General features: G+C 52.0%; 1 long non-coding RNA gene across 1 annotated transcript; it reads left to right on the top strand.

Moving 5' to 3' along the window:
- The first annotated feature begins 6,582 nt into the window (after positions 1–6,582).
- Positions 6,583–9,119, top strand: LOC145719864 (uncharacterized). Its single transcript, XR_014142650.1, has 2 exons — positions 6,583–6,679; positions 8,943–9,119. It is a non-coding gene; the product is annotated as an uncharacterized LOC145719864 (long non-coding RNA).
- The last annotated feature ends 44 nt before the right edge of the window (positions 9,120–9,163 follow it).

Raw genomic sequence — 9,163 nt, 5'->3', positions numbered from 1 at the left:
GGGAGACGATTTTTTTTAGCATTTGTTTCTCCCTTCGTCTTTGATATTTCTCCTTCCCTAAGTCCTGCTGGTTTCAATATCCACCCAGATGACCCTTCAAGGACTCTTTGGCCTCTTGTTACTATAGCTTCTCTCTGCAGCATCTTTCCCTGGCCCTACGTCAGCCACTCTCCCACGATCGTAGCTTAGGCCTCGTCATTAGCGGCAGTGACACCCCTCCCCAATGTCCATTTCAACCCTTCTGCTGTGCATCTGCATCTCCACCCATCCCCAAAAATGCTTCTAGCATGCTCTTTCTTGTATTGCAATCTCCACCTTGACTGTGACCCCAGCAGCCCTCCACACAAGTCGCCCCCTAAGTAGTACCGTCCTACTTACCCAACCCAGACTCCAGGGACCATGGTTTCAATTGCTCCCTTGCACACTCCCTCTGCTCCCTTGAACTCTTCTCCCGTCATCCTCCTTGGGTGGCAAAGTCTGAGCCAGGTTAACCCACCTCCCCGGCCACCCCATGCCCACTACTTGTGCAGGTGAACTGGGATGGGGAAAAAACCACACCCATCTAATCTGATGTTAGGTAGACTTTAAGTCTGAGTAGAAATAAAATAAAGTGGTAAATAAAATAAACTGGAAAAACCCCATAGTCATTGGAAAGTATTTGTTATAAAATACCTAGGCTTGAGAGCCTGGGATTGAAAACACAAACCTGATGGATGTTACCCCTGGATCACTCAGCCAGCAGAATACATGGAGATGTAGAAGTGTGGAGACATGTCCAGAGGTTTCTGTTTTTCATTTTAAAGCAGACTCCGTGCTGGGCATGGAGCTCAACGCAGGGTTTGAACTCACAACCTGAGATCTAGACTTGAGCTGAGATCAAGAATCAGATGCTTAACTGATTAAGCCACCCAGGTGTTCTGACATGTCCAGAGTTTTGTAAAGAACACAGGAAGTGGGCTTTAAAAGCCCAGCATTTGCAGGGCGCCTGGCTGGCTCAGTCGGTTGGGCGTCCAACTCTTTATTTAGGCTCGGGTCGAGATCTCGGGGTTGTGGGATCGAGCCCCATGTTGGGCTTCGCACTGGGTGTAGAGGCTGCTTGGGATTCTCCCTCTTCCTCTCCCTCTGCCCCTCCCTGCCTCCCCCTCTCAAAAAAAACAAACAACAAGCCAAAAAACAAACAAAAAATGGCCCAGCATTTGCTAACTCATCTTTGCTGCTTTAATCTCGTCACTGCTAGGGACCCCCAAGTAGGCTTCAGAGAACATTTTACTCTAAGTGTGGTCTCTTGGTCTGGTTACTCCCACAGAGCATATTCAACTGCATGGAGGTAAGATACATATGAGATTGGCTCCCTTTTCCCTATAATTTCTAGAATAACAGAAAGCAAGGGTTAGAAGGGACCATAATAATGATCTATTTCAATGACTCCCAAACCTGGCTACATATATGATCACTTGGGAGGCTTCCAAAAGTTAGAGTCCTAGACTCTAGCCCAGACCTTAAACCCAGAATATTACAGGTTAGCATTGCTCCCCCACCCCCCACAAGGACTGAGCTCAGGGTTCTGGGCTCCAGCACCTGCCCCCCACTCCATTCAAAGCTTTTACCAAAATACCTTTTTTTTTTTTTAAATATATTGATTTGAACTCGACAAGGGAAGAAAGAGTAGGCCAACCAAAGTGAAAAACCCAGAGCAACTCTGTTCCTGTGATGGATGAGCCCAGAACAGCGTCTTAGTGTTAACAGTGTGAAGGCTACATGAACAGCACACTGGGGAGAGTCAGGGAACGTTGGCCTATGGGGAGCCTTTGTGCGAAAGAACAAAAGGCACCCCTTCGAGGAGGGGGCGACTGGAAGAAAGGCACCCCATCCCCTGGCTCACGCGGCCCCCAGGCAGGGCTCATGGGGCCCCATGTAGAGACGGACTTCAGCCCTTAGTGAGGGTCACCAACCGGTGTGCTCGGGCCAGGAGGAGGCATTTCTAGGACGCAAGACTTCCTGTGCTAACACCGAGAAAGCCCCCGGCAAAGCGGGACGGCTGGACCCTGGCCCCCTTCCCGGCACCCGTCTGTTCCCACCTTCCTGCCCAGACCCAGGAGGCTGTCCAGAGGCAGGATTATGGGGACCTGACACTTGACAGCAACTGCAGCTTCCTTTACCAGGACCGCTCCTGCTGGGGTTTCCAATGACACTAGCACTCAGTTCCAGAGCACAGAGCCTTTACCTTCCCCCTTGCCGTAGGAGGAGCTCGCGGTCCAGGCCTTGGCCTCCACGTATCCCAGCTCCCGGCAGACGACATGGGCCGCATGGATGGAGAAGTCATCGTCACACACGGTGCCCCACTGGCCATTGTAGTACACCTCCACCCGGCCCTCGCTGTGCTTCCGCTTCTGGCCAGCCAGGCGCAGCTGGATCTTCACCACGTCTGACGGCACCTGGGGCCGGGGGTACTCGGGTGCCGGCTGCTGGAAGTACTCGGGGTAGTGGGGCCAGCCCTCGTACTGAGCCAGGCCCAGTGACGGCAGCAGCGAGAGCAGGGCCAGACAGCCTCCGAGGCGCCAGCCTCCATGAGTCTCCATCCCCGGCCTCTGGCTGGAGGACCCGAGCGAGGGGGCGCTGGGCAGTGTCCTGGAAGACAGGGAGGGATGCAGGTGACGGGGGGTCTACAAAACGTCCAGCTTAGTATTTAAAGCTCTTCACCCTCTGGACCCCGACCTCCTCTCTTCTCCCACCTGAGACTCCAGCCGACAGGTATGTGAATCCCTACCTCTTCTGCCCACCCACCTTTCCCTAGCTCTGAAATGCTTTTTCTCAGTGGGGCTCCTGGCAGGCACAAGGGCACATTCACACTTCATTTGAGCAGAGTTCTTTTTTTTAAGATTTTATTTCTTTATTTGACAGAGAGAGAGAGTGAGCACAAGCAGGGGGAGCAGCAGAGGGAGAGGGAGAAGCAGGTGTCCCACTGAGCAGGGAGCCCGATGCGGGGCTCGATCCCAGGACCCTGGGATTATGACCTGAGCCGAAGGCAGACGCTTAATGGACTGAGCCCCCCAGGCGCCCCTTGAGCAGAGTTCTTAAAAAGCCCATCCGCAGAGATGTGAGCAGAGTTCAGGGGAACGAAGGAAAGACAGCATGATACCCAGGGCTGGCACCAGAGGAGAGCTGTTCCCACGCCAGCTTGAGGGGCTGGGAGGAGTGGTGGCCAGTGTCAGAATGGCCAAGCCTGTTGGGAGCTGTGGCTTCAGGGAAGGGTCTTAAGGCCAAACCACAGCCACAGGAGTAGGAGGAAAAAATACCTGACCTCTCTCCCTCTCTCCTGGTCTCCTGCTCTCTTTCCGGTTATCTCCTACTGGGCAAGCCCACCCTGCCGCCCAAAGCCAAGCCTGTATGGGTAGGCCTCCTGGGGCACAGGGGATGGTGGCGAGGGAGGGCATCAGGTGGAAAGGGCAAGCTGAAGGCATCCAGCACATTCTCCATCTTCCTGCCCACCTCTGTACAGCTGGATCCCCAGGGCCCAGGCCCGTTCCCGCCTCCGTCATGCCATATCCCTAGGGAAGTGGCCTCCGGGGTTCTCTCCTTCCCAGGTGGGCTCATCATCTAGACATGCTTCTCAACCTTTCCAGACACCTCCATGTCCCCAGGTAGGTTACAAACTTCTCAAGGGCAGGACTTGAAGCTCATTCTTTGGCTGCTCCAGAGTAAACATGACAGGTTCACGGACATGTTTATTGAACGAGAAGGTGATCTGGTTCCAGGGACTGAGCCACTGGTGAGGTATGGAGCTTGAGAGCACTGCATGGAAGGAGTCCCGTGTGCACTCTCTGGGCGTTCCTGTGTGTGGTGTCCTCCTTCCTTTGGGACGTTAACTGACCTGGACAGAAATGGCCTCTTCCGGGTGCAGAGAGTACCAGAGGAAGAACACAATGTTTGACTAACACGGGCTGCTCTTCTCTCTGCACACTCCTAGGGCTCTGCTCTCAGGCTCCAGGCCTTCAGACACACCCACACCCCTGACCTCATTACACTGTGTACCCGGGACCGCATGACGGGCGAGGCTGCTGAATGCGGAGGTCAGTGGCAAAGTCTCCTTAAAAAGCCCTCATGCAGGGCCTGTCCTTAGCTGAGCTTTGGTTTCTGCAAGCAGCAGCGTCAGACGGTCCCGATGCCAGTGATGGCCTGGGGACAGTTCCGTCCCTTTTCACAGCATCTGTCCCTGAGGGGTGCAGGGGGCTGAGACCAGTCTGCTCTTAGCACAGAGGGGAGGCAAACAGGAGAGGGGCTGAGTGGCCTGTCCTCAGGCAAGGGAGGACTGGACAGCAGAGTAGGGGGGGCGCACAGACTCTAGAGCTAGACAGCTTGGGTTTGAATCCTCATTCTGATCCTTACCTTCTGTGCAACCTCAGGCAAATACTTAACTTCTCTGTGCCTCTGTGCTTCCTATCTATAACATGGGGATAATACTATCTAGCTCACAGAAGTGTCATGAAGATTGAATGAATGGCACATCTTAAGGACTACTGGAGCATTTCCTAAGTGAAAAATTTAAAATCTCAAGACTGTGGTCACCATACCCAGGTGGAGACTACCACTAAGAATTCCACAGTGAGGATTATAGCAAGAGATAAGTACTTAGGTCATGTGTCCTGGTCCTTCCATAGTCCAGAGAGAGGGAATACTAGCTTAAAAGGACTGCAGGTGTTTCCCAGGAGAGGAAGCAGTCTTGGGATGTGGGGCCCCAGAAGCAAAACCGGGACCAGCAGGTGGAAGCTAAAAGTAAAATACTTTCTATTTTAACCATGTACAAAGGGTTAGGCTAATCATATTCAGTACATGGCGCCTCACCATTGAGGAAGGACCAGATAATGGCCCAGAACTGTCAGGACGGCCAGGCAGTGCCCAGTCCCCCGTAGTGGGCTCGGGGCAAAGATGCCAGTGCTTGGGGGTCGGTCAGGCCCGAGGACTGTGGAAGGCCCCCCAGTTTCACTGGAGATCCACCCATCGTCATCCTGTGACTCACAAGCAAGGTCGGAAAGTCACGGGGGCTCCTGCAATAGCCCCTTTCAGGCACAGCCTGGCAGATGAGCAGTGTGGCTCTGAAGGGAGGCCTCGTCGCCTCCCCTGGTCACACTCCATTCCCATCAGAGCATGTTTGCCCCCCCGCAGGCTTGATCAACCATGCCTCACTAAAACCTCGAGGCCTGCTGGGGAGAAGGCAGGGATCATGATTCTTCTACAAGGGAGAAACTCAAGAACCAGAAAGGATTAAGGACTTCCCTGGAGTTGCACATCAGTGCAGGTAAAGCCAGAACTAGAAATCCCAAGCTGCCACAGCATCAACAATCCACCAGCACATAATAGGAAAGGCCCAAAGTCTGCCTGGGGCAGAGAAGCCTCTAGAGTTTGGCCCATACCTACATGCTTGGCTTCAGTTCCAACGACCCTTCTCTCCCCGCTCTCACTCCAGATCTTCACATGTCACCGGTCCAATCATATCAGCTTCTACTCGGCGGAAGCTTTACACCTAGATCAATGTGCCCCTAACCCCTCCCTCTCCCCTTCCCTCCAAATAGTATATGTCACAAGCCCACCCATTCTTCAAGAAAACCTTCCCAGATGCTCCTGTAGGGGCTAAAGGTGGGCCACTCTAAGATGGGCCGCTCTAGCATGAAGATTATTTTGAGTTAAAAGCAATCAAAACCCAGCAGATTCAGGAAAAGCTCTTCACCTCCCCCTCAACTGCCTAAAAAGAATTTAGATAGAGGACCTGCTCCAGGAAGAGAGCTGTCACCACAGAGAACTACATTATGATATGAACTGAGTGTGGTAGACAGGGAGGAACCTAGCAAGGCCTGTTTGATCCAAGTCCTGTGGTCCCACTGTTTCTGAGGGGCCTGAGTGGCCCCCCTCCCCAACATTTGTTTATCAAACATTTATTTTTTCATCTTGCTGTGAATTGCATTCCTTCCTCTGAAGTCCCGGACACCTACCTCCTTTCTTTAGTTGAGGAAGACGTATGTACCTCATTTTGCCTGACTGTCTTTGGAGTTTCCATGTCTGTGTAGATTCCCTGTATGTATGAAATTAAATCTGATTTTTCTCCTGTTAATCTGTCTTATGTCAATATGACTCTTAGCCCAGCTAGAAGGGCCTTGGAGGGCAGAGGAAATTCTTCCTCTAATCAGAATGAATGTCTTCTCTGATTTCCTTTAAAATAGCATTTTGGTGCTCCCTTCGGCAGAACATATGCTAAAATAGCATTTTGTTTGCGCTTTACACAATTAACCTTCCCAGGGCTAGTTAACTCCTTGAGATCTTTATCATCTCAACTCACAAGTGTAGTTTTCATATGCAAACCAACCAATCCAGAGCCCTGTCCTCTCAACTACCTCCTTACCAAAAATCTCATACTTTGGGTCACTATCCCTCTGCCCTAATCACCCCAAGGCCAGGTACCAGACAACTTGAGACAGCCCCTCAGCCTGAGTGAGCTGAAATCATTTGACCAGCCAATCCTAAACCTGCTTAGCCTGCTTCTTAGGCCTCACCCATTCCTTCCTGTGACAGTCACAAGAAAGGCTCTTGCCCACAGTTTCCCCTCACTCCCTCAGCCTGTGACCAACCCTGGTGCTTCCCGGTGTGGCCCCTTATTGTGTGCCTTGCCTCCCATTTCTAGGAATCAGTGAGTATAAACTTCTTCCTTCATAATGGTTTATTTTTTAAGCGGCCATTTTTAAAAAGAAATCTTACTCTCTGCATGTGCCTATCTCCACACTGTTCCACCCGTCTTCTTGGATTCTCCAACCTGTGGGAATGGCCAGTGTTCACCTCCTAAATCTTTCCTAGAAAAGTGCTCCTGAATTTTTTGTTTCTTTTGTGGAGACTTCTGCTTCCTACTCTGGGGGATTGTAAAGTATTAGACCCAGATGCTTCTCTCTTCTTCAAAATTAACTTTTATGCTTTTTTCTTCTGGAAAAGTTACGCAAACTAGTGATAAAAACCTGGATAATGCAAACAAGTAAAAGGAAGAAAGTAATTCGCAATATCACTGATGGAGGGAACCATTACCAACACTGTGCTATGTATCCCTCCAGACTTTTTTTGTACATATGTATAAACTTTAAAACACTGGAATAATTTTCTACATACTTGCTGTGTAAACTGCATTTCACAATTACCAGTATATTGCAAATACTATGCCACTTTGACTTTTCTTAACAAGATTTTTATCGATATGCCATAAAATTGGATAATCTTGTCACAAAATTTTTGACTGCTATAAACATTGTGGAAATGAATATCCTTGTAGCTAAAACTCTGCACAGTCTTGGGATAAATTCCAAAAAGTGAAATTGCTGGGTCAAAGAGCGGCAAAAAGTCAACACTTTTGCAAAACTATATTAACTGCCCTCCAGAAACACTGTCAACTTGTGCATCAGCCAGCAGTATGTAGATTTCCCCACAAATTCAAAATTCTAGCCATGACCAGGTTTTCAAACCTTTCTCCATCTGATAAGCGGAAAAGGGTATTTTTGTTTTAACCAGCATTTCTTTTGTTATTAGTGAGGTTGAGTGCCCCCCGCCCCCATTCTTATTGGCCACCTGCATTTCCTTTCTTCCTTCCTTCCTCTTTCCTTCTTCCTTTCTCTCTCTCTCTTCCTTCCCTCCTTTTTTCTTTCTCTCTCCCTTCCTCCCTTTCTTTTCTTTCTCTCTCCACCTCCCTCCCTCCCTTTTTTTTTTTTTTTTGAAATTCTCTCTTCATGCTTTTTATCCCCTTTTCTACTGAATGTTCGTCTTTCCCTTGTGGCTTTGTAAAATCCATTTTTCTCATTGGCATCCGAACGACCCTCAGGAGGGAAAAAACTGTCAGGTGAAAACCAACGTCCAAAGCAAAGCCTGGGTGGGCACAGAGCAACATGCCCTGGGTCTCTCCTCACGCTGCCCCTCTTCGAGGCTGGAGGCCTGGCCTGCCGCTCCCAAGCGCCCTGCACCTGAGCTTGGGTTCAGCCCTTCCTCGGCCTGAGAGACCCCAGCTGCCTGGAGCAAGACGGCCCACGGGGAATCCGTCCAGGGTGGTCCCCGTTTCTGGCCACCGCCGGCAGCCTGCGGCGCCCCGCGCGCCTGATGCCGCGGGTGGAACGGAGCCGCGCGCCGGGAGGCCCAAGTCCGAGCTGCGGAGGGCGGGCCCGGGCCTGCGGGCTCGGCGCTCCTTCCCCGGGGCGGGCGCGGCACCCGGTCGGGCCGCCCTCCCAGCCCACTAGGGGCTCGGGCCGCCCAAGTCTTCCGGGGCCGGCAGCGGCCGCACTCGGCCCGACGTGGGCGCACACGTGAGCCCGTGGGGGCGCGGGGCGCGGCACTAGGGTGACCAGGGTCCCCGGAGGGCGGGGGAGGGGGCGGACCGCGCGCTGGCCCGGGTGCCTGGACTCCCCGGGCCCGCGGCGGCCGCGCTGGAGCCAAACGGGGGCGGCAGGGGGCGGGGCGCTGCCTCCGGGGCCTCTCCGGGAACGAGGGCCAGGTGAGGACAGGGTGGGCTGGGCCAAGTTCCGTGGGAGCGGGTGTCTCCTCTCTGCTCGCAATGCCCACGTGTGTGTCTGGGGGGTGCCGTTGGTGATCTGGCACTGGACACGACCCCCAGGCTTAGCCCGGTGCCTGGCGCATGTTAGATCCTTATTTTAGAAGATTTGGGTAATGGCAGGGTGCAGCTGGCTCAGAGTAGACCCATCCTCATTCCTGGAAGAGGGGAGGGGGAGGGCAGAGACCAGGCCGACCGCAGGCCTTCCAGATGGTGGGTGAGAGTCTCAGTTTTACTTATTAACAACAGACCTCACAAAGGAGCTGGAACAGAGCACCAGGCGGAAGTTCTGAGATTATAGTTAATGTTGGCACAGCTCTCTTACCCCTAGAAAACCATTTCCCCTTCTTGAGTGTTTTTCTCTGTAAAATAGATATATCGTTCTGACCTGTGATAAAAATGTATTCAGCCAAAGAAGACATGAACAGACATTTTTCCAAAGAAGACATCCAAATGGCCAACAGACACATGAAAAAGTGCTCAATATCGCTCAGCATCAGGGAAATCCAAATCAAAACCTCAATGAGATACCACCTCACACCAGTCAGAATGGCTAAAATTAACAAGTCAGGAAACGACAGATGTTGGCGGGGA

The sequence above is a fragment of the Leptonychotes weddellii genome, unplaced genomic scaffold (genome assembly GCF_054177405.1).
Source record: "Leptonychotes weddellii isolate Sample4059 unplaced genomic scaffold, ASM5417740v2 HiC_scaffold_7840, whole genome shotgun sequence".
In the NCBI taxonomy this organism is placed as follows: Eukaryota; Metazoa; Chordata; class Mammalia; order Carnivora; family Phocidae; genus Leptonychotes; species Leptonychotes weddellii.
Note: the sequence above shows the minus strand (reverse complement) of the source record. Positions and strands in the feature narration are given on the sequence as shown.